The 26,887-nt window shown below is 37.1% G+C and overlaps 1 long non-coding RNA gene across 1 annotated transcript in view; it reads right to left on the minus strand.

The window, feature by feature from the left end:
* Positions 1–8,343: 8,343 nt before the first annotated feature.
* The window catches only part of LOC144341411 (uncharacterized), a 38,760-nt gene continuing 20,216 nt past the window's right edge, over positions 8,344–26,887 (minus strand). The window contains exon 2 of the long non-coding RNA XR_013418330.1: positions 8,344–9,403. This is a non-coding gene — a long non-coding RNA (uncharacterized LOC144341411). The remainder of the gene's footprint in view (positions 9,404–26,887) is intronic.

The raw sequence follows: 26,887 nt of genomic DNA on the forward strand, positions 1-26,887 counted from the left end.
AGTCAGGACCCTCAGCTGTAGGTCTGTTGGAATTTGCTTGAGGCCCACTCCAGATGCTGTTTGCCTGAGTATCAGCAGCAGAGGCTGCAGAAGATAGAATATTGCTAAACAGTGAGTGCTGCTGTCTTATTCTTGCTCTGGAAGCTTCATCTCAGGGTTGTACCCCACTGTGTGAGGTGTGTGGTATCGGTCTGCACCTAATGGGGGATGTCTCCCAGTTAGGCTAGTCAGGGATCAGGGATCCACTTGAGCAGGCAGTCTGTCCGTTCTCAGATCTCAACCTCCATGCTGGGAGATCCACTGCTCTCTTCTAAGCTATCAGACAGGGGCATTTACCTCTGCAAAGGTTTCTGCTGCTTTTTGTTGATCTATGCCCTGTCCCCAGAGATGGAGTCTACAGAGACAGGCAGGCCCCCTTGAGCTGCCATGGGCTCCACCCAGTTTGAGCTTCCAGGTGACTTTACCTACTTAAACCTCAGCAATGGCGGGTGCCCCTACCCCAGCTTTGCTGCTGCCTTGGAGTTAGATCTCAGACTGCTGTGCTAGCAATGAGGGAGGTTCTGTGGGCATAGCACTCTCCCATCCAGGTGTGGGATATAATCTCCTAGTGTGCCATTTGCTAAGACCCTTGGTAAAGAGCAGTATTAGGGTGGGAGTTACCCGATTTTCCAGGTGTTGTGTGTCTCAGCTTCCCTTGGCTAGGAAAAGGGATTCCCTTCCCCCTTGCACTTCTCAGGTAAGGTGATGCCTTGCCCTGCTTCAGCTCTCGCTGGTTTGGCTGCACCAGGTAACCAGCACCGATTGTCTGACACTCCCCAGTGAGATGAACCTGGTACCTCAGTTGAAAATGCAGAAATCACTCGTCCTCTGTGTCACTCGTGCTGGGAACTGGAGACTGGAGCTGCTCCTATTTGGCCATGTTGCTCTGGGATGCTACATGTACATTCTTATGCCAACTATCTCAATTGCTATAGCTTTAAAGTAAGTCTTAAAGTCGTGTGAGTTCTTGTATATTTTTTTCCAAATTTGTTTCAACAATTTCAGGTGCTTTGCACAAATATCCGTATTTTGGAATCCATCTGAACATTTCTTCCAAAACATCTGCAAATTTTCATTGGCATAAGGTTAAATAAATGGATCCAATTGGGAAGAACTGATGTCTTAACAATCATAGACAGCGTTCTAATCCATCAGTATATCTCTCCGATTATTGAGGTCTAATTTTCATAAAAGTATACAGGTCTTGCATATATTTTGATAGATTTAGGGCTAAGTATTCCATGCTTTGAGTCTACTAAAAATCAAATTGCTAATATGTGCAGTCACAATAGACTTTTGCATATTCAGCTTCTATCCAACAACCATGCTAAATTCCTTTCTTGGTTCCAGAAGGTTTTTGTAGGTTTCTTAGCGTTATCTGAATGTAAAAACAATTTTGCTTCTTTTTCCATTATGTATGCCTCTTGTTTCATAGTCTTGACTTTTTGCCATGGCTAAGATATTGAATAAAATGATGAATAGAAGTGGTAAAACTGAAGAACCTTGTCTTATTCCCAATCTGAGGAATCAGTCCTTTAAATATGATGTTCACTACAAGTTTCCATAGATGTCCTTTTTAGTTTGAGAGAGTTCCCATCTATTCATAGTTGGCTAAATAATTTTATCATGAGTCATGTAAAACCTTGTCAAATATTTTTTTCTGCATCTATTGCAATAATCACATCATTTTTCTATTTTATTCTGTTTGTATAATGAATTATGATTGATTTTCAAATGTTAAACCAACCTTTTATTTCTGAGATAAATCCCAGAATAAAATGATCATGGTATATTGTCTTTTTTAGACATAACTAGATTTAACTTGCCAAAATTTTATGAAGAATTTTTGTTCTTGAAAAATATTTGACTTTAGTTTTTAAAATATTGTCTTTGATTTGAGGTTAAAGATAATGCTGGCCACCTAAAACAAGTTGAGAAGTATTCCCTTTCACTCTATTTTCTAAAAGAGTTTGTATAATTAGTGTTATTTCATGTTGAAATATTTGGTAGATTTCACCAGTAAAGTTACCTAGGACTGGAGTTTTCTTTGTAGAAAGAATTAATTACAAATTCGATTTCTTTAGTAGGTGTAGGGTTATTGATAATTTAACATTTCTTTTTAAAGCTGTCTTAGTAATACGTTTCTTTCCAGGAATCTGTCAATTTCGCTACACTGTTGAATTATTGGCATGATGTTTTAATTTCTATAGTATCTGTAGTACTACCTTCTCTTTTACTCCTAATATTTATAATTTATATCTCTTCCCTTTCTTCTTGATCAATCTAGCTAGAGGTCTATCACTTTCATTAATGTTTCCAAGCATTCAGCTCTTGGTTAAATTGATTTTTAAAATTTGTTGTCCATATTCTGTTTCACTGATTTCTGCTCCATCTTCATTAGTTCTTTTCTTCTACATTGCCTTTCATTTATTATTATTCTAGCTTCTTAAGAGGGAAATTTTGATTATTATTAATTAATCTAATTAATGTGTATTAACTTCCTAGTATTTTTTTTCTTTTTCCGTGGCTATTTTTAAGGGTCTACTAATTAATTTGTAAGAATTTTCCAGGTATTATTTTATTCTTGATTTCTAATTTAATTTTGTTGTGGTCAGAGAACACACTATTATTTAAATCATTTTATATTTATTGAGACTTATTTTATGTTCCAGCAGATGTTCTGTTGTATTGAACATTCCGTGTGCACTTGAAAATGATTTATAATCTCCTAATAGTAAATAGAGTGTTCTATAAAAATTTATTAGATGTAGTTTGTTGATGGCATTATTCAAGTCGTCCAGACCATTATTGGTTTTCTGCCCATTTTCTAATACTTTCTATTTTTCTTATAATCTGTCAGTTTTTATTTCATATATACTACATCTTTCTTAGTAAGTATACACACATTTGGAATTCCTTCTTAATAAATTGATCTTTTTATTAATATAGTCTCACCAATATATTATGATTAATATTTGCATGCTACCTCTCTTTCACATTTGCAATTTGAATCTGTCTTTATACTTAAAGTGTGTCTCTTGCAGACAGAATATAATTTGGTCTTGTTTTTATATCTAGGGTGACAACCTCTGTATTTTAGTAAGAATGTGTAGACAACTTGCATTTAAGTAATCATCAGTTTGGTCAAGTTTAAATCTCACTTTGCTCTATGGTTCTGATTTGTCCCCTCTGTTCTTTGTTCCTTTATTCCTGACTTCTTTTGTAGTAATTGTTTTATCACCACCATTTACTTATTAGCTATACATCTTTATTTGTGTGTGTGTATGTGTTTGTGTGTGTATGTGGCTGCTCTATGATTTGTAATATATCATTTATCTATCACATCTACCATCAAATAATATTCTACCATTTCACATGGTAGACCCTGCAAGGTAAGAGCCTGCAAGGTAATGCTTCCAGTCCCTTCTCCAATCTTTTGTGTAAATCTCATCATACATTTTCTCCTACGTATGTTTCTTCTGCAATTTGTTGTTTTTGTCTTAAGATATTGTCAATTATCTTATTAAAATTTAGAAACTAGGGAAAATATATTTGTTTTCTTTCATGTAGATCCAAATTTTTATTTGCTATGATTTTCCTTCTGTTTGACGAATTTTCCTTAATTTTTTTTTAGTAAAGATACTATAGTGTTACATCTTCTCATCTTTTGTTTGAGAAATTGCCTGTTTTATTTTCTTTTTTGAAAGAAAATGAAATTTTCTAACTTACCAGATTTATTCATTGTGAAGATTTAAGAGCCTAGATTTTTAAAGATTTATTTGTTTTTTTCTTATTTATGGTGAGAATTTTATGCTAATTCTTACCTTGCTTCTCAGTAAAGTATCTTGAACACTGGTTTCTTTTAAGATTTTTCTTTTTCTATCATAAGTTTTTAGCAATTTGGTTACAATATGCATCATTGTGCTTCTTTAAATATTTATCCTGCTTGGGTGTAATTAAGATTCATCAAATGTGAAAAAATTTTGGTCTTTTTCTTCTATTACTTCCACATTGTTCTTTTTTTCTGGGATTTGTATTACACATATGTTTTGTGTATTACACATAGGTATTACACATATGTTAGATTGCTTGATATTGTCCTAGAGGTCTCATCATTCTTTATGTACTGCAGATCTAATATGAATCCTATACAGTGAATTATTTCAGATATTGTATTTAGTAGTTCTTGAAGTTTGTATTAATCTGTTTCACACTGCTGATAAAAACATACCTGAGACTGGAAAATTTATAAAACAAAGAAGTTTATTGGACTTACAGTTCCACATGGCTGGGGAAGCTTCACAATCATGGGAACACAGAACCAAACCATATCATTCAACCCTGGCCCCTCCCAAATCTCACGTCCTCACATTTCAGAATCAATCATGCCTTCCCAACAGTACCCCAAAATCTTAACTGATTTCAGCATTAACTCAGAAGTCCACAGTCCAAAGTCTCATCTGAGACAAAGCAAGTCCCTTCCATCTATGAGCCTGTAAAATCAAAAGCAAGTTAGTTACTTCCTAAATACAATGGGGGTACAGGAATTAGGTAAATACAACTGTTCTGAATGGGAGAAATTGGCCAAAACAAAGGGGCTGCAGGCCCCATGCAAGTCCAAAATCCATTGGGGCAGTCAAATCTTAAAGTTCCAAAATGATCTGCTTTGATTTCATGTCTGGTATCCAAGTTACACTGATGCAAGAGGGAGGTTCCCATGGTCTTGGGCAGTTCCACCCCTGTGGCTTTGCAGGGTATGGCCTCCCTCCCAGCTGCTTTCACAGGCTGGTGTTGAGTGACTGCAGCTTTTCCAGGCACATGGTGCAAGCTGTCAGTGGATCTATCATTCTGGAGTCTGGAGGATGGTGGCCCTCTTTTCATAGTTCCACTAGGCAGTGCCCAAGTAGGGACACTGTGTGGGGGCTCCCACCCATATTTCCCTTCCACACTGCCCTAGAAGAGGTTCTCCATGAGGACTCTGCCCCTACAGCAAATTTCTGCCTGGGCATCCAGGCATTTCTGTACATCTTCTGAAATCTAGGCAGACATTCCCAAACCTCAGTTCTTCTGTGCACTCATAGGCTCAACACCACATGGAAACTGCCAAGGTTTGGGGCTTGCACCCTGTAAATCCATGACCCAAGCTCTATGTTGGACCCTTTCAGCTATAGCTGGAGTGGCTGGGATGCAGAGCACCAAGTCACTAGGCTGCACACCACACAAGGAATCTGGGCCTGGCCCATGAAACCACTTTTTCCTCCTAGGCCTCTGGGCTTGTGATGGGAAGGACTGCCTTGAAGACCTCTGACATGTCCTGGGGACATTTTTCCCATTGTCTTGGGGGTTAACATTCAGTTCCTTGTTACTTATGCAAATTTCTGCAGCTAGCTTGAATTTCTTCTCAGAAAATAGGATTTTCTTTTCTATTGCATTGTCAGGCTGCAAATTTTCTGAACTTTTATGCTCTGCTTCCCTTATAAAACTGAATGCCTTTAACAGTACCCACGTCACATCTTGAATGCTTTGTTGCTTAGAAATTTCTTCTGCCAGATACCTTAAATCATCTTTCTCAAGTTCAAAGTTCCACAGCTCTCTAGGGCAGGGGCAAAATGCCGCCAGTGTCTTTGCTAAAACATAATAAGAGTCACCTTCATTCCAGTTCCCAAGAAGTTCCTCATCCCCATCTGAGACCACCTCATCCTGGACCCTATTGTTCATATCACTATCAGATTTATGTGAAAATCATTCAACAAGTCTCTAGGAAGTCCCAAACTTTCCCACAATTTCTTGTCTTCTGAGCCCTCCAAACTGTTCCAACTTCTGCCTGTTACCCAGTTCCAAAGTTGCTTCCACATTTTCAGGTATCTTTTCAGCTGCACCCCACTCTACTGGTACCAATTGACTGTATTAGTCTGTTTTCACACCGCTGATAAAGACATACATGAAACTGGGCAATTTACATAAGAAAGAGGTTTATTTAACTTACAGTTCGATGTGGCTGGCAGGGCGCCTCACAATAATGGTGGAAGGCAAAGAGGAGCAAGTCACATCTTATGTGGATGGCAGCAGGCAAAAAAAAGAGAGCTTGTGCATGGCAACTTCCATTTTTAAAACCATCAGATCTTGTGAGACCCATTCACTATCATGAGAAAAACATGGAAAAGACTTGCCCCCTAATTCAACCATCTATCACCAGGTCCTTCCCACAACACATGGAAATTATGGGAGCTACAAAATAAATTTTGGTGGAGACATAGAGACAAACCATAGTAAAGTTCTTTTTGTATCTTTGTTATATCTTTCCTGTGTCTCCTCATGATGTTCATACTTTCTTTTTAATCTATTATCTTTATAATTTCATTTTCTCTAAGATTTCTGGGTCTATTTTCTCTGATTGATTTTTCTCTTGACAATGATTTACATGTATTGGCTTCTTTGCCTATCTACTAATTTTTGGTTGGATGTTGGACATTTGTGTGTGTGTGTGTGTGTGTGTGTGTGTGTGTGTGTGTGTGTGTCTGACATGCTAAGCATCTGGATTTTGTTTTTTTCCTTTAAAGAGAGATGGAGTTTATTTTAACAGGCAGCTAAATTACTTGTATATCAACTGGATTATTTTGAGGCTTAGCTTTTAGATCTGCTAGAATGTGTCTAATGTAGTGTTTACTACAGGGCTGATTCGGCCCATCTATTACAGCTTGATCTTTCTAGGTTATCTACTTAATGCCTCAGGTGTTTAATAAAAACTTTCACTCTAGTTAGCCTAATCTTAAAACTTTCTTGCCCTCTATAAGTTCTAGATATTGTTCAACTCACAAGTCCCTAGTAGTTTTTTGCTCATTTTCATGTAGATTCATTGCATGTACAAATGTCTTAGTATTCAGCAACAGATTCAAGGAAACTCCTATGCAGGTTTCTGGAGCTCTCTCTCTGCAAGATATTTTCACCTCTGGTACTCAGTCCTGTTGCTTCAACTGCTGTTAATTCTCTGTTTCCTCAACTGAGTGAAACTGATGTACTTTTTTGGTCCTCCTTCCTATGCAATAATCCATAAGTACCAGGCAGAAACCACATAAATCATTAGGTGTTTTAAATTTGTTTCTCTTCTCATAGAGATCATAGCTTTGTACTATCCGAAAAGTGCTGTTTCATATATTTTCTCAGTTTCCTAATTGTTTATATCAAGCTATAGAAGTGATAAATAACAGGCTAGAACTAGGGTGGGGTCTTTAACACGTTACTTTAAAGGAGACATTCACTCTTGAGGTGGTGCAAGTGCAGGATCATCACCCAAAAGTGAGTGCTTCCTTAAATTTTGCGCCATAAGCATCTTTCTTGCCACACGTTAGCTCTAGTTTTAGTGAATACATTATGAAAAAAAGCAAAATTATCCAAATATTTGTAATATACATAATAACCAAAAGATGGTATCCATCACATATAAGGCTCTTATAAATCTAAAAGAAAACTATAAAATTAGCTAAGTAGTGCAAAAACAAAACAAAACAAAACGAAAATGAAAACAAAAACAAAAAAAAACACGGGAATCACTATTACTCCATCATGATCAGAAGTAAAAGTCTGCACATGTAACATTTTAAAAATTTATACCAGTATACCCCTCAGGAAATATTATACCAATTTAAATTTCATCAGCACTACATGAAAGTTCTCAATTCTACATTCTTACAGATAAGTTTCTCAGTCTTTTAAATTTTTGCTCATTTGATAGGTAAAAATGTCTGTTGTTTTAAGTTATATATCTTGAGTTACTGCATTTGTTTTCAAGTCAAATGTATTCTTCTTTCTACAGTTGCTTGCTTAGGATTTTTTTGCTGATTTTCACAGGTGTTGGGCTTGTAGAGAACAAGACTAGAAGTTTTGGGACAGGATGGTTTGGAGAAAAAGTAAATGAATGAAACTATGGGAGTGTACATAAAGCATTGCCTACCAGAATTATTTCTAGAGTGTTAAATTCTATATCAAGGAAGAACCCTCCCTTGTCCAGTAGTACCCTGTGCCTTCCTTAAACCAGCATCTTCAGGATTCATTCCAATGTATACTCTTCCAAACCTGCTGGCACACATGCTTCAGCTTCTTCAGCATAGTATGCCTCTTCTTTTTATAGCAGACTGGCATCTTCCAGTCTGACTATGCTGGGTTTGATTCTTGCTCCTAGTCTCTGAAATTTGACTCTGGTTACCTAAAAGGGAATTTTATCTAGATCTTGATGAAGAAGAAACTCTTGTAAGCTCTGGCTCATTTGAGGCCTTTGCATGATCTTAAAACAAGGAAAAATCACCATTTTCTTTTTTTTTTTTTTTTTTTGAGATGGAGTTTCACTCTGTCACCCTGGCTGGAGTGCAGTGGTGTGATCTTGGCTCACTGCAACCTCCACCTCTTGGGCTCAAGTGATTTTCCTGGACTCAAGCAATTCTCCTGCCTCAGCCTCCCAAGTAGCTGGGACTACAGGCATGTGCTATCATGCCTGGCTAGTTTTTGTATATTTAGTAGAGACAGAGTTTCACCATGTTGGCCAAGCTGGTCTCGAACTCCTGACCTCCAATGATCCACCCGCCTTGGCCTCCCAAAGTGCTGGATTACAGGCGTGAGCCACTGCACCCAGCCGAGATCACTCTTTCCTAATGGGAAGCATTGACCATTTCCATAGGACCTAAGATTTCGAGAGACTCTGAGAACTCAGGATTCTGAAGTGAATCTACCCAGATTGTCCCATCCTAAGTCTCAGAGTCCCATTCCTTTCCTATCAATTTCCTGAGCTTGATGTAAAATATCTTCTGGAGGTAAGAATTCAACCTTCTCTCAAGTCTTACTACTCTTATATTAACTCTAGACCTGGTCCTCGACTCTGTCCTCTGGCTGCAGGAGATTAAGGATTTCCTTGAATGCTCGCTAGGAGACAATCTGGCTTGTACATTTTTGTCATGAACTGATGAATAATCGCTCTATGCCTGTCACCACCTCTCCAATGATTCAGTGGTATTCAGGAAGGCCAAACAAGACCACGGTTATTATAGTTATCATTTTCCTTATATACCTCAAGTGCCAAAAATATTGCATCACCTGGTGTGTCCTCTTCCAGCTGTATGCCATCTTAGTTCATCCCTGGTGAAAATTTTAACAATAGCACTTAACTTACATGCCAAGGATTATCTTCATTCCACTTACCACCAGTGATGATGTTCACAATGTCAACCTACCAGTGAGTGGTTCATCTCCAAAATTCCATTTTAGAGTATGATTTCCAGGATCCATCCTATTCCAATGGCTTGCATTCATTTTCTGAAGACAGAGATGGAAGGTTGCATGTAGGTTGCTAGGGGAGTACTCCTGTGAGATACACCTGTAAAGAAGTGAAGAAGACAGGAGTGGAGGAAAGGTAAAGGGTTGAGCTGATCTGCCACACAGTTTAACTGAGGACCGCAGACAATCTTCTGAGAAGCTCTGGAGCCATGATGGTTCTTCAGAATTGTATTAAGACAAGATTTTTGGGCTTTTAAATGTCTGAACTTTGACTGCAGGGCACCCCGTGGGAGAGAGAATAACCTTGAGTAAGGCAGTTTCCTTTTGCCAAGGGCAATTCCCATGCACAAATCAATTGTGAGGCTTCAAAAGCTGAAATGCTGAGCAACTGGGTAAGGACCTTGAAGAGAGGATCTAAATGGAACAACAAAGGATGTTTCCCCTTTTTCCTAATTTCTGCCTCTCTGCTACTCAATCATGTGGTAGTGCCTAAGGCTGTGTTTTAAGGATTTATTTTAAGACAACAGAGTAAGACACAGAGCAAAAGCATAAATTATACCAGTTATTTGACTACTGTCTCTCCAAAAACTACTTCCCATACTCTGTTCTACAGTGTTGGTACTGAGACTTCGCAAATATATTTTTTCCAGATTTCTTTGCCAGCATCTTTAGGCTGTTATCTCAACTTCATTGCATCCTTTAAGAGGTATTGGCAACACCCAGGTCACACTCCCTCTTCAGAAGTCTGAGCTCCACAGAACCCCTTCCTTGATTTTTTTTTTCCTTTTTTCTTTTTCTTTTTTTTTTTTTTTTTTTTTTTTTTTGAGACAGAGTCTCACTCTGTCACCCAGGCTGGAATGCAGTGGTGTGATCTTCGCTCACTGCAACTTCCACCTCTTGGGTTTAAGTGATTCTCCTGCCTCAGCCTCCCGAGTAGCTCAGATTACAGGTGCCAGTCACCACATCTGACTAATATTTGTATTTTTAGTAGAGACAGGATTTCACCATGTTTGCCAGGCTGGTCTTGAACTCCTGACCTCAAGTGATCCACCCACCTTGGCCTCCCAAAGTGTTGAGATGACAGGCATTAGCCACCATGCCTGGCCTCCCTTGATTTCTTACCCCTAATTTTTCTCTTTTGTTTCCTCAGCCTTAAGAGATGGTGATATGGACAGGAGACAGGGAAATACTTGGTAAAAGAGGGTACCCATGGATACCCATGGCCCTAAATGAGGACAGGCATTCCTGTTTTCAAATCCAAAAGGTTGCCTTTTGGCCCACCACACCCCCTATCTTGTTCCCACATAAACCCTGAACCCCAGACTCCAGAAGCAGACGAGGAGACAAGAGACAAACAGATGAAGAGCAGAGTGGCACAGCAGAGCAAGAGAGAAGGGAAGGAGCTTTTGAGTGCTGAGAGGAGTCAGGCTGGGGATGATCAAAGAGTGGTTCGGCCACTGGACAGCCAAAGTCCAGGGAAAGATCATCTTCCCACTCCATCCCCATTCCAGCTCCCCATCCATCTCATTAAGAGCCACCTCCACCACTCAATAAAACCACTGCATTCATCCTTCAAGTCTGTGTGTGACCCAATTGTCCCAAGATGTTGGACAAAAGCTCAGGATACAGAAAGCCATCACACTGGCCTTCTGCCCTTGCAAAAAGGCAGAGAGGGTTTACTGAGCTGGTTAAAATTCAAGCCATCTGCAGATGGCAACGTTGAAAGAGCCCAGTGTAACACACCCACTTGGGCTTTGGGAGTTACAGATACCCACCCCTAGACACTGCTGGTGGTGAAGGTGGAGCCCAAGTGCTTGCCTGGCTCCTGCACCTTGCCTGTTTGTGTGCTCCCCCTCCCATAAGAGGTTTGAGCTCCTGGAGGCTGAACAGAGAGTCACACCCCTGTCGCAAGTCCTGCAAGGGTAGGGGGGATGCAGGGAACTCTCCCATCTCAATTGGGCTATTGCTGAGTTTCCCTTCCTTTTTTTTTTTTTTTTTTTTCAGCTTTTCAATTCCTCTGAAATTAATCTCTTATATTCAATTTTCTCTGTCAACATACTTCCTGTGATTTGTTTTCTTGGCATATTCTGCCTGAAACAGTTGTTTGTAAAAAGGAAAGAAGGTAGCAGTGTTCCTTGTGCTTGAGAAGAATGTTGATAATTTGGAACAGCTCCTTTGGTGAGTTAGTGCAAGAATTTGTTGTGCTGAACTGAAAACTATCTACATATTTTCAGTAGCACCATTTGTATAATGGTATCACTGCTTCTGGCAGCCAAGTTTTAAGAGGAGCAAAGGCAAACATTTGAGTTGACTAACGGTTTGCTGAGTAGATACATATCAGAAGGGCAGGGGGCAAAGTTATTGAGGATGCTGTCAGAAAGCAGTTTTAGGTCAGATATCACCTTGAATACAGTCCAGTACACAATAAAACTTTTTTCACAGAGAAATTAAACTGTATAAGCCATATAAATGGAACTTGATATCTAACCTTTCTTATACTAGTGCTTAGAAGTGAAAAGACTATACTGTTTTTTTCATATCTGTCTAAAGTTTCAATGATGTATTTGTATTATCATATGATCAACTATTTCATAAAATATTTGTTAAGCAAAACTAGTTCATTGCTATGGAGTCATCATTTGGATTCTGTTTAGGTTACGTGCAGTTAATAAAGAAATAAATAGCTGAACTCTCTGTTTTGCCTCTTATCTCTCACTTCCTTTGCCAAACACTCAAAGCTCAGGGAGGGTCACTTGAGCACAAACTGCTGCAAATTTCCAGAATAACAGCTGATTCTGTAATCTCAAATTGTGTAATAAGACTCTGGAGAACTACCTTGTCAGAGTTAGGACTGTCTCAGCAAAACTTGCCATTTGCTATTGCAAAATATGATTGAAGACAACTCATAATCTTAGGGTACATAATTAAGGAAACTTTTTCAAATGATCTTCCTGACAAAGATTACAGCCCCATGAGCCACCCTTACCTATACTTCAATTCCTTTAAGGAAGTTAAATCATATGTAGGAAATAATCTCTTTAGGACACAGCCCAGTAGTTCCTCCTCTAATACAGACATTGTTCCTTCAAAGAGCTTGGTTCTTCCCATGGCATCACTTATCACTTATTCCTAGGATGGAACTGAAGATGTTTCTAAGGGTTGTTCCCACCTCTTATCTAATTAATTGCTCTAGGGGAAGAAAAATGTCTTGTCTTTTATTATCCTGAGAAAGCATGCCTCCTTGTTGGCAATAAACACAATTCTTTTAATCAATTAGAGACATTTCTGTTTGGTTGTGGTATTTTGGGTTGGAAAACAACAAACTCCATTTAAATAAAACCAAGAAGAATATTGCATCTTGAATTGGGCTCTTCCATACTCCCTTAAGTTCTTCCATATTCAAAAGTATTTCAGACCAATGAGTCTTTGCTGAAACTGGGCAAGGTGGGAAAGCAAGAAAGCATACTGGAGAACGGCAAAGTCTCCACACCATGAGCAACCTGAAAGATAGTAAAATGACACACCCTGTGAGATTTTTCATGTGAATGGCACCATAGACTGGGTGTTGGAAGGAACTTGAACCTGGATTATTATTAACCCAGGTGTTCATGTTATCCATTAGTGTGAAACAAACTACCCCAAAACACGGTGATCTAAAACAACAATCATCTGTTCAGGATTCTGCAATCTGAGGCTGAATGCAACTCAATGTTCTGTTGGTTTCATCTGGGGTCTCTCACGCGTCTACAGTTGTCTGCGGAATTGACTGAGACTGGAAAATCCAAAATGGACTCACTCATACCTCTGGTGCTTCATTTGTCAGTGGATCTCCATAGATTGTAAATATTACATCTTCTTATAATTCTATGTTTTCTTCTTCCTCTTATTTCTTAGTTTCATTTAAGTGAACTATCTCACCTGAGATATTTTTTTCTACCCTAAGTATTCCAAAGCACCCTGTGCATTGGCCCCAAACCCCAGTATCATGGCTGCATTTTAACTGCCCTTTACCTCTCTGTATCCTCACTTCCCACCTGTCCTACTTTGGCTTCAGCTTCTATCCCTACCCTTCTGCTAAGTAAAATACAGATTAGATGTCAGTTTCTTAAGAGTAGACTCTTTTTGTTCATGGTTTTATTCCCAGTTTCTGACATAGTGGCTGGAACAGAATAAGGGATCAGTATGTACCTGTGGAGGAAGTATTACTAAATATCAAAATCATGAATAGAAAGTAAAAATGAAAATTACATTCCACCCAAATGGAATTTCCACAAATAAATAACAGAAGTCATTCAAACAGATGTAAAGTCCAGGGGTTCAAATGCAGAGTCATTACAATGAGGTAATGGCAGCATTTGATAAAAATCCATTGTTTCATAAGCATATTTGATCCAACTAGTTTTCTTCAAGAAAAACAAAAAGTACAGAATGAATCATTTAATAGAGATGAAGCAATAATATTAGTGTAGAATTTTCACCATGTTTGAGTATATGAAAAACCTAACAATGTCATTTTAAGCCAAAGAGGTTTTTTTCATCTAAGCTTATTTTCACCATTTATGTGATTATAAACTAGTCTCTAATTCTTATTTTCTGGACATCATGATATATAAAGCAGTGAATGAAAAAAAAAACCAGTAAAACAAGAGAAAGCAAGTGGTTATTGTCCAGTCTTTTACTCTCTAAAGTTATAAAACCTTCCCAGGATTTTATATTTTGCACTGAAAGCCTTTTCTCCCAGCTACCTCTTTACCCACTTAGTTAACTTATATTCTTTCTTCAATATTCAGCTAACTTTTCATCCATTTTAAGAAGTCTTCTAGAAATTATTCTGACTGTATTAGGTAATATCACACAGGCTCCCCAAGTACTATCTCCTAGCATTGTGACACCCTGTTAAAATGATATATTCACTCATCATTAGATTACAACCTCCTTGAATGCAAGGAGAGTACCTAATATGCAATAGACACCCAATAAATGTTTGTGGAAGGAAAGATTGATGGGAGACAGACCATGTACGGACCATGTACGGACCACATACGGACATGGTTACTGGGGAGACCATAGGGTGGTACACTAGGGTACTGATAATCATTCAGTACAACTGGAAGGATGTCTATGAGTCATGGCTTTTGTTCATCTTGCCTGAATGTGTTGTTCTGAATGTAATTCCACATTCTCCCATCCAATCATGATCCATGAGTCTGCTTTCACAAAGAATGATCCCCTCAGGGGATGAGGGAGAGCAAGGGCATAGGGAATGAGAAGACTGGGGAGGGAGAATGAAAAAGGAGTGGAGAATAACCCAGGAATCATCCCCTCCTAAGTGAAGATTACTTCCAACCCTTACCAATGATGATAAATTAACATTTATTTATTGAAGACTTCTGTAACATACACTGTGCTAAGCAACCGCAAGCCTTGGTTCTTTTCATCCTCATGAAATGCCTATGAGCTACATGTGCATGAGAAAAACAGCATTGAGTTATATGTTGGGGAAGGAGCAGAAACTTGGATTGAGTTTAGTTCTGGCTGAATCCATCAACTTATGGTCCCTTTTTGCCACTACACTATGTGGCTCCAGCATCCCTAAGGCAGCAAGGAAATTCTTATCTTGCTACTAAATGCTGCCCGGAGTCTAGTAATAGCAAGTAAAAAAGTTTTTCAAAATATTGGGATTATTATTCTATTGTTTCCTAATAATTTATTTACTTACTTTTACAACAAACACACCCTCAGACTTTGAGGTCTATAGTCTATTTAAGAGATAGAAGGCAAAATTCTCTGTTGAAATTTTAGTCTATTTCCACTTCAGAAGGCAGCACTAGGGTCAATAGTGATCAAATTGTACTTTGTTATTGGTACAGCTAGATTGGAGAACATGGCATGGAATCAAAAGTCTACTTCCCCATCCCAGTACTGAACTTACCACCCAGTCACTGGCAAAAGAGATGGACAACCAGGCAACTGTGGCCACTCTCCTAGCCCACCCCCAACTTCCCATCTCACCTATTCCCAGAAAGGGTGGCAGTGTGCTTGTTTGTTGATCCTTTTGCCAAATAGAGGTAGGAACAGGATCAGCTACACAATTTGCAAGGTCCAGGGCAAAATAATATATGAGACCCTTTGGCCAAAATCAGGAAGAAGTGCTGTTAAAGATAATATACAAACCATTTTTCTTTCTTCTGAGACATCGCTCTTAACTTGTGGTTTTATTTGCTACTTAATATATTTCTCAGTAAAGAAAAATGAGAATTTTCTATTATTAGCAGTGCCAAATAGTGATCATTACCAAAAATTATTTTGGTCTATGAGCTGACAACTTGTTTAAGAACTCCTGAAATGTTGTTAAATGCAAAGAATTGAAAACATCTGATTGCAAAATCTATTACCAGTTCATTTGAGTCATTCATTTTCTCATAACTAACATTTATCAAATTATTAATAATTAAATCTGTTATCCTTTCAGCTAGAGGCCTCTTGTATAGCATGATACATTAAGAGAGAATAGAAAACTTAAATTATCATGAATTGTATAATCTTTTTACAATATAATTTTTATTTTATTTATTTATTTATTTGAGACAGGGTCTCACTCTGTTGCCCGGGTTGGAGTGCAACTTCAAACCTCCAAAGCTCAAGTGATACTTTCACCTCAGCATCCCCAGTAGCTAGGACCACAGGAATGTACCACCAGAACACTTGGCTAATTGTTGCTGTTGTTGTTGTTTGTAGAGGTGGAGTTTCACCATGTTGCCCAAGCTGGTCTTGAACTCCTGGGCTCAAGCTATTCTTCTACTTTGGCCTCCCAAAGTGCTGGTATTACAGGTGTGAGTCACCATGCCTGATCTCCAATATAATTTTTTAAATAGATTCTTCTTATTTTATATATTTTGAATACATTTTTGTCATGTCTTTAGAGCTGCTGATTTATCATTTTTATCACATAACTTATGTAGAAAGTCTCCAACATACAACTTTATTGGCAAACCCAATAATGGTTGTCAAGTGCTTCCTCTAAGTCAGACTTACTTTCTTGCAGAAAAGAAGCTAACTTCAAGTAAAAATAAATATGTTAATATGAGCTTTATAGACTATAAAATCATGGAGAAATAAATATAAAGGGAACATATTAAAGGTAGATTACAAAAAGCAATTAAGTCAAACTTATTATGGTATAATCCAATGTAAGAAATTCAGCCATTTATAATATGTTTTTAAAAAGATTAATCTCATGACTTCATTTGTAACACATGCAATGTTTTGTCTAACTAAAGTATAAGTTGTTCATTAATCAGGGAGTATAATTGTGTGTGTTTATGTATCACACTTCAGTGTTTGCCTTCAAGGAATAATTAAATGAGAACCATTTATAAAAATCAAAAATAATTTTAGTAATTATATATCATGATCAAAACCTTTCCATGTGGTAGTAAAGGATAAAGGTATATAGAGTTAAAAACTGTTAAGATTAGCACATGGCAGGTACATTTTTTCTTAATAAAAAATTGAAAATATTAAAATATTAATAAGGGATTGAGAATATAAAATGAACATTGTTTAATGTTAGTGTGTTAAATAAATGTTAGTTAATGTTAAACATTAAATGAAATTCATTTTATAAAATGAAATAAGAAAATTGACTAATTGGAATAAGTATTTTATGATAAGATGTGTTATACAAATGTTAACTACCATGTTAAAAAGACACACTGAATCTAAAATAAGTCACATAAGATTTTTTATCTCTTGGTTTTAGTCAAGTTATCTGAAATATTTCTGTAGTCTTATAAAATATCTTACTTACATGTAAAAGAACTACCAGTATTGACATCTTTGGCATTGACTATGCCAAAATATCATTCCAACAAATATCACATCCTAGAGATGAACATTGAGACTAAAGAATAATTGCTTCCATTTATTGGTATTTCCCCCACAAGAATGTATGTTCCACAAGAGCAGGGATCTTTGTTTTTGTTGTTGTTGTTGTTGTTTCTTGAGACAGAGTCTCACTCTGTCGCCCAGCTGGAGTGTAGAGGCACCATCTCGGCCCACTGAAGCCTCCACTTCCCGGGTTCCAGTGATTCTCCTGCCTAAGCCTCCTGGGTAGCTGGAATTACAGGCACGCACCACCATGCCCGGCTAATGTTTGTATTTTTAGTAGAGATGGGTTTCACCTTGTTGGCCAGGCTGTTCTCGAACTCATGACCTCAGTTGATCTGCTGACCTCGGCCTCCCAAAGTGCTAGGATTACAGGCGTGAGCGACTACACCCGACCAGGATTTTTGTTTTGTTAACTGATGTTTCTCATGTGCATAGAATATGCCTGACACTTAATCAGCAGTCAAAAACATTTGTTTAAAGAAAGAAGGAATGTCTTTAAATATTCAATATATTGTATCTATGAGATCAATTCTTAGCAGTGAGATCCTGGTTCTTTAGGTTATTTAAATTTTATATTAATAGAAATGATAAATTAATAGACATATCCAAAATATTTTTTAAAGTTTGTATCAATCTATCTACAGGACTGTAACAGTTTATAGTCCTTTCAACAAAAAGCTAAATTATAATTTTCCTACATCCTCATCAATATTTGGTACTTTCACTTACTTTTTAATTTTTTTTGCCAATCTGATAAGCACAATTTTTAAAATGGCATTTCATTCTGGCTTAGATTTATTTTTCATTACTTATTACTGATGTTCAATCATCTTTTTATATGTATATTAGTCATTTGCATTTTTCGATAACATGTTTCATGTCATGTTCTCTTTCTTAACGTTTTTGAAAGCAGCCTTGATATTCAGGTTTTATATATTTTGGTACTACAAAAATTCTTTTGCCTAAGTCATTTGTCTTTTTATTTTGTTTATGGTTTATCTAGTAATGAATAAATATTGTTCCATAAAAGGTGTTTTTCCACTCCTCTTTCTTTTCTCTCTACATCTTTCTTCTTAGGGTCATGGAACTGAGTCTTTGGTTAAATGAAGAAAAGAGACAAAGATTGTGTTAGAGCAAATAATTCATCAAAAGTATGTTGTAAAAGTTTGTCAGTATTGACAAGAGAAAGTTTTGTGTTATCTATTTTCAGTCTGAATGACTTTCAGTCTTATGACCCTCACCAACAATGCAGAAGAATTGAGGAACCTTAAATTACTCCTGCTGCCAACTCACCCACTCCACTGCAGGGAGAGAGAAAAATGAGATGAAGCTGATTGGGAGCTGGGAGGCTGCAGACGGGCATGTGGCAAGGAAGAACAGGGAGGGATATCAGAAAGAAAGGTGATGTTCTTGTCATCCTAGAAGGAGAAGTATACATGCTGATTGACTCTAGCTTTTGACTTTTTTTTTTTTTTTTTTAACTTTTATTCCAAGTTCAGGGATACATGTGCTGGTTTGTTATATAGGTAAACTCATCTCATGAGGGTTTGTTGTACAGACTATTTCATTACTGAGGTATTAAGCCTAGTACCCATTCATTATTTTTCCTGATCCTCTCCCACCTCTCATCCTCCATCCTCCAATAGGTCCCAGTGTCAGTTTTTCCACTCTGTATGTCCATGTGTTCTCATTGTTTAATTCCCACTTGTAAGTGAGAACATGTGGTATTTGGTTTTCTGTTCCTGTGTTAGTTTGCTGAAGATAATGGTCTCCAGGTCCATCTATGTTCCTACAAAGGACATGATCTCAGCCTTTTTTAATGGCTGCCTAGTATTCCATGGGATATATTTACCCCATTTTCTTTATCTAGTCTACCATTGTGGGCATTTAGGTTGATTCCATGTCTTTACTGTTGTGAATAGTGCTGTAACAAACATACTCATGCATGTCTTTATAATAGAAAGATTTATATTTCTTTGGGTATATATACCCAGTAATGGGATTGCTGAGTCAAATGGTATTTCTGTTTCTAGGTCTTTGAGGAATCGCCACATTGTCTTCCACAATGGTTAAACTAATTCACACTCCCACTAACTGTGTATAAGGGTTGCTTTTTCTCTGCAATCTCTTCAGCATCTGTTATTTTTTGACTTTTTAGTAATAGCCACTCTAACTGGTGTGAGATGGTAGGTATCTCATTGTGGTTTTCATTTGATTTTCCATATATATTTAAGCATACTTATTAAAGACTTGAGGTTAATCACTGAGAATTAGGATACCTTACTCTCAAATCATTTGGAGGACAAAAAGGAACAAATAACTTAATCACATAAGCAGTTAAGAAAAAGAGACAGCAAGAAAGCATATAAAAGATATATGGCTCTGCCATAGTCAATTTTATCAGTAATCAATGTACTCTTTCCTGGAATAAATTTATATTTTAAAAGACAAAGATTCTCCTACTGGAGAAATGTTACAGCCATATGTTATTTTTCAAAAATCCAAATCAACATAGGGAATTTGAAAATAAAAGAAGGCAAAAAGGTATTGAAAGCAAAGGCTAACAAAAGGAGAGCATATATAGGGACATTAAAATGAGATAAAGTAGAATTCAGGATAAAAATTACTGAAAGGGGACAAAGATGGATATTTCATATTAATAAAATGTAAACGCCATTAAAACTTTACTATTGTCATGAATATTTGTGCTCCTAACAACTTAATTTTGAAATAAAAATCTTATTAAAAGAAAAATAAAGCAATTTCGTAATCACAATGAGAAAATTTAACAAGTGTATCTTTAAATATTAATTAACAAATTAAAGATATTGAGAATTAAGGATGCAGAATTCAATTGCTTGATCTATAAATTGTGGTAGAACTTTGTACCAAGAAACAAAATACATGTTATTTTCAAACAGATGGAACATTCACAAATTTACCATATATTGGGAAAATTTTAAATGATGACAAATTTTCAAAGTAGAACTCATGCAGACCCTTTTAACTTATTGAAATATAATAAAATTTTATTAAAATCCAGTAAATTAAAATCCAATTAAAATTCTAATTTAACGTCAAAGGGTCAGGAACCAAAAGCTAACAACAAAAGACCGGCAACCATTCCAAAGTATCAGCAGGAAAACTAAGGTCTTCTAAATACATTTTGGATTCAAGAAGAAACAAGGCAGAATTTTTAAAAAATACTATTTAGAAAAGTGGCCCTATGTGGTACAGATTCCTAACCAGATGTAAGTTCCATATAGGAAGTAGAAAAGAGGAAAAGGTGAGGCAGGCAGATTAACATTGGCTGGGCATGTCTCCTACATGGCCAAGCTGATATCCAAGAAAAAAAAAATGCTTTTATTAGAAAAAAAAAGTTGCATAAAAACCAAATAAGCATTCAACTCTAGAAGCTAAGCAACAAAATAAACCAAAGAGAGATGATAGAAAGTAATAAATATTAAAAGGAAAAATAGTAAAATTGATAACAAATATATTGACAGAATTATCAGTAAAATAGAAAGATGATTCTTTTTTTAGAGACTAGTACAGAATACAAAACAAAGGTCAGCAAGTTTGGTCAAGAAAAAATATGAGAGAAAAAAATAAATATATCCAAAGAAGATTTTTTAAACTTTAAAAAACACTCTGTCCAACTTAATATCAATAAACCTGAAAATCTGGCAGAAATTAATTTAGGTTTAAATCAGAATATTGAAATGGGACAATTTCTGTTTCAGTTTTCACAAAAGCTCCAAAAGTCAGAAACTAAAAGAACAGGTGCAGTATTTCCAATGTCCAAAGTGAGGCACTAAATGACTTGTGCAGATCCTGCAATAGAGGCCTCTTATTCACACAGCCTGATGCCAATGAGAAGCTCTGAAAGGGTTGAAGCTGTTAGAAATGAAAGGGTGTTGGCTCAATGTCAGTTCTTTCCCCTGACCCAATGAGGGAAAATGTGTCCCCTGCAGTCTGGGACACACAGTGGGCTGCTACCTGACTCATTCTTGAAAACAGAGCCCAGTGGCAAAGCTGGGAAATTACTGCTTTCTCATTTATGGTGGGTCGTATGCACATAATTCCTGGACACTGTATGGGAAATGCTCAGTGATAATATCATGATGGAGTCATTGGAAGGGATACCATCCATGGTAGTCTCCCGGACCTGCTGTTACAAAGTAGGAAAAACTGGGTGTTTCAAACAAAACAAATGTGTTCTTTCTGGAGGCTAAAAGTTTGAAATCAAGATGTCAGCCTGGCCTGGCTACTCAGTTCCCTCTAAGTCTCTGACAGAACTCTTTTCCTTGACTCTTCCTAGCTTCTGTAATGGCAGTCACTGGAAGCGGTGCAACTGTATCATACAATCTATATAAATATGGATAGCTCTGTTTCCTAGGGCTGCTATAACAAGAAAACTTGCCACAAACTTTGGTGGCTTAAAACAACAGGTATTTATTATCTTACAGTTCCAGAGATTAAAAGTTCAAAGTTAAGTTGTCAGTAGGGCCATCTTTTCTCTGAAGGTTCTAGGGGAGGGTCATTCCTTAAGTCATCCTAGCTTTGGTTTTGCCAGCAATCCTTTGTGTTTCTCAGCTTGCAATAACATCAGTTCGGTGTCTGCCTCTGTTGTCACGTGGCACGCTCCCTGTGTATTTCTGTCTTCTCTTATTATAAGGACACCAGTCATATTGGATTAGGGTCCACCCTAATGAACTCATCTTAAGTGAATTACATTTGCAAATAACCTATTTCCAAAAAAAGGTCATATTCACAAGTACCAAAAGTTAGGGCTTCAACATATCTTTTTAGGGCACGCAATGCAGCCCATAACAACACCCAAGAGCATGCCTCCCAGGGCTGTAAACCTTAGCAGAAACAGATTTGAGATATCCACGCACAGGGAGATCATATGACCAACTGCTTTAGTCTACAGAGGTGCCACAAAAGGCCCTGCAGCATCTCTGGAAAGTCCACACAGCACTCCCAGGGTAGAGTTTGATTTAAACAATGGCCTCAACTTCAGGAAATGAGTGCCAGATGGCAGCTGTGTCTTGTAAGTATGACTCTCCTTCCCTCATCTTTCATATACCTTGCAGGAGTCCAACACCACCTGGGGAAATGAGAGCAGAGGAAGAGAAGAACAAGGCAGGGGAACTAGAGAAGCCAGCAGCATACACTTCACTCTGTAGGCTGGCCTGAAGCAGCACTAAATTAGGGAAAGACCCAGCCTTTATTTGCTTTTTAATTGTTACAACAGGCATGACATATTAATTCTAAAATATAACTCTTCTTATAACTGAAAAGGACGTGATTTCTAGGAGTCAGTGGGGGAAAATATGGGGCCAAGGGCAGAGAAGAACTAGACCTACAGAATGGGGTTTTGCTGGGAGCATGTCAAAATGATAATGTTGTTTTGATGATAAGCCATGAGTCCCACTTTCCAGTACTCTGGCATCATATGTTATTTTACTAAATTGGCTCAAGAGGAAGTTGAAATCCTGAAGAGCCTTATAATTCCAGGAGAAATTGTACATGTTTCCAAAAAACTGGCTCAGCTATTACAAACTTTTAAGAGAAAAATTAACATTAAAAACAAATTATCTTTAACTGGAAAAAATGAAAGTACTGAGATACTAATGGTGAGTAATAATACATAAAGATATCAAGTACTTAGAATTTTACATTGACATGTAACCTTCCTAGTCTGTAGGCAGCATATTGTAACACTTAAATATCAACCGAGATTATAACAGCCTTTGATTTCACAACCAGTAAAACATCCACTCTAGAGCCTTCCAGTAATCCATTCAGTTATTCAGCCAGCATATTTGTCTCTCACAGAGCCCAAACTGCTTAAAATCTTTTACTAGTATGTTTATCAAAACAAACGTAACCCATGTTAAGATGGTTAGATAGGAAGATTAAAGGCTTCTAAGCCCAAGAGGCTTTGACAACCAAGTTTTATGTCTAGAAACAAACCACAGAAATTCAGCTTCTAATGACATGCAAATGAACCTTTAGCAGGAAAAGGAAAAGTCTGATGTCCACTGTAGAGTTGCTGTGTAAAAACTCATTCCTCAATCATATACTATAACCTTTTATTATAAAAATCCTAAGTGGTTGAAATAAGGTTAAAAGGCAGTATATCCACAGTCATGCAATAGCCTCAAGAAACTCTGCCAGTATTAATAAATGTCCTTGCACTTCTGAGTTAACCTATAGGAATACTGAAGATCAATTGTAGTACTTTGCTCTAGATGGGCCCAGATTGATAGCCTGGAACCTTATTAAAATAGGCACGTGGCACCAAGATGTTTCCTAGAAGTGCTCTCACTTCCTAGTGGATGTATTTCATTGTAACTCAGGACACATCAATGATTCAGAGTACTGTGGTTTCGAAATGATTAATATGTAAGGGTTGTAACAATGTGAGTCAGATGAAGAGGAAAAGGTGTGAGGAAATAAAAACATTATAGGAAAGTACACCACACATCTGTGGATATAGTCAGTGAAAAAGAGTATAATAGAGCGTGCAACCTTAGTCATTCACATTTTCTCCTAATCTGGCAAATGCAAATTACTTAGAGGATTCATGTAATGAATCACAAATGAAAATCACCATTGATTTTACTTTACATTATTTTCTTAACATGTTTATTTAAGTCCCAATATGTGCCAGAAATTGTGCTAGGTTCACAATTGGATAGATGATAAGTAGGTAGGTAAATAGATAGGTAGATTAATAGTGTCAGGGTTTGAATGTGTCTGCAAAATTCATACATTGTAAACTTCATCCCCAGTGCAACCACGTTGAGATGTGGGACTTTCAAGAGGTAATTTGATTATGAGGGCTCTGCCCTCATGAATGAATTCCTGATAAAAGGATGAGGATGTATTCAGCCCCCTTTCCCTCTCTTCCACCCCCTCTCTTTCTCTTGCACAAATATTCTCTTGCCCTTCTGCCTTCTGCTATGAGATGACACAGGAAAAAGTTTCTCATCAGACGTGGGTCCCTTCATCTTCTACTTCCCAGTTTCCAAAGTTGTAAGAAATAAGTCTCTGGTTTTATAAATTACACAGTCTCAGGTATTCTGTTATAGCAGCACAAAATAGACTAAGACAGATAGGTACGCAGATAGAATATGATAGAAGATAGATAGATAGATAGATAGATAGATAGATAGATAGATAGATAATAGAAAATAGATAGATAGATAGATAGATAGATAGATAGATAGATAGATGATTGAGGATAGATAGATAGATAGATAGATAGATAGATAGATAGATAGATAGATAGATAGATACTCTTGGCCCTCAAAGAATTCCCAATTCAGGAAAGGCTTCAGACAAGTAAACATTTTCTACTGACTAAAAGTCCAAAGACATAATTAAGCATTCAGGGCCAGAACATGGATTTTGAAACTCCCCTGAGGAATTTATGTGCCCAAGCCATTGAATTGGATTGGTCCTTGATATATTTATAGCACTCAGTGTCAATTTTTTTCCATGAGGCACGAAATAATATTAAGTTCTTAAGTCCCTTAGGGATAACTTATTGCAAGTTAGTAATGTGAATTTAAAATACTCCCTCATTTTGTTCACCTCTAAAATGATGGAATATGGGAAAAAACTCACATATTTTATGAAAGCTGTTTGGCATAGCTAAAATGATAAATTTTTAAACAAATACTTTTAACTCTTTAGTTGTGTAAGATCATAGGTTACTGAACAGCATGATGAGTTATTTTTTTCTTTTTGAAACTGGTACACAGAAAATTGCAATTCATCTCTAACTTAGGAACCACTAAAACTAAGGTCATTTAGAGCAATAATTGCGTCTTTATTCAATGTGATATACCTGTAGTACTTAGCACAATCCCTTATTTATATTAAGTACTCAGTAAATATTGGATGAATCAAGTAGTAGAAGTTTAATACTAATAGATCATGTGACTATAATAAAGTAACATTTCGGACAGTGCCAGCTTGCCAAATTTTCAGATCAAAAAAGGAAACTTGCTTTATATGAGTTTTCATTCTTCTCTTCATTCATTTGTTTCTTTGTTAATATATTGATTCATTCAACCCATGGAGTGAGTGCCTATTGTATGCAAAATGCTGTGCGGGGGAAAAAGACAAATCATACAGGGATCCCATCCTCAAAGTTGACAGTCTAATGATAACATATCTGTAACACTTACATAAATACTTCAAATACAAGACACACACATGAAAGGTATAAACCAGTGTTGGCCAATACTGTAGCTACCAGCCACATGTGGCTATTGCACACTTGAAATGTAATGTACCCAAATTGAGATGTACAGTAAGTGTAAAGTATGCACTGGGTATTGAAGATTCAGTAGAAAAAAAAAAAAAAAGATGTAAAACAGCTCATTAATTTTTTTTATTATTATACTTTAATTTCTTGGATACACGTGCAGAACATGCAGGTTTTTACATAGGTACACACGTGCCATGGTGGTTTGCTGCACCCATCAACCCGTCATCCACATTAGGTATTTCTCCTAATGCTATCCCTCCCCTAGCCCCCCACCCCCCAACAGGCCCCATTGTGTGATGTTCCCCTCCCTGTGTCCATGTGTTCTCATTGTTCAACTCCCACTTATGAGTGAAAACATGTGGTGTTTGGTTTTCTGTTCCTGTGTTAGTTTGCTGAGAATGATGGTTTCCAGCTGCATCCATGTCCCTACAAAGACAATGAACTCATCCTTTTTAATAGCTACATAGTACTCCATGGAGTATATGTGCCACATTTTATCATGTCTATCATTGATGGGCATTTGGGTTGGTTCCAAGTCTTTGGTATTGTGAATAGTGCTGCAATAAACATACATGTGCATGTGTCTTTATAGTAGAATGATTTATAATCCTTTGAGTATATACCCAGTAATGGGATTGCTGAGTCAGATGGTATTTCTGGTTCTAGATCCTTGAGGAATTGCCACACCTTTGTCCACAATGGTTGAACTAATTTACACTACCACCAACAGTGTAAAAGTGTTTCTATTTCTCCACATCCTCTCCAGCATCTGTTGTTTCCTGACTTTTTAATAATCACCATTCTAACTGGCATGAAATGGTATCTCATTGTGGTTTTGATTTGCATTTCTCTAATGACCAGTGATGATGAGTTTTTTTTTTTTCATGTTTGCTGGCCTTCTTTTAAGAACTGTCTGTTCATATCCTTTGCCTGCTTTTTGATGAGGTTGCTATTTTTTTTCTTATAAATTTGTTTAAGTTCTTTGTAGATTCTGGATATTAGCCCTTTGTCAGATGGATAGATTGCAAAAATTTTCTCCCATCCTGTAGGTTGCCTGTTCACTCTGATGATAACTTCTTTTGCAGTGCAGAAGCTCTTAGATCCCATTTGTCTGTTTTGGCTTTTGTTGCCATTGCTTTTGGTGTTTTAGTCATGAAGTCCTTGCCCATGCCTATGTCCTGAATGGTATTGCCTAGGCTTTCTACTAGGGTTTTTATGGTTTTAGGACTTACATTTAATCCATCTTGAGTTAATTTTTGTATGAGGTGTAAGGAAAAGGTCCAGTTTCAGTTTTCTGCATATGGCTAGCCAGTTTTCCCAGCACCATCTATTAAACAGTGAATCCTTTTCCCATTGCTTGTTTTTGTCAGGTTTGTCAAAGATCAGATGGTTGTAGGTGTGTGG

This window comes from Macaca mulatta, chromosome 6, assembly GCF_049350105.2.
Source record: "Macaca mulatta isolate MMU2019108-1 chromosome 6, T2T-MMU8v2.0, whole genome shotgun sequence".
Taxonomy (NCBI): Eukaryota; Metazoa; Chordata; class Mammalia; order Primates; family Cercopithecidae; genus Macaca; species Macaca mulatta.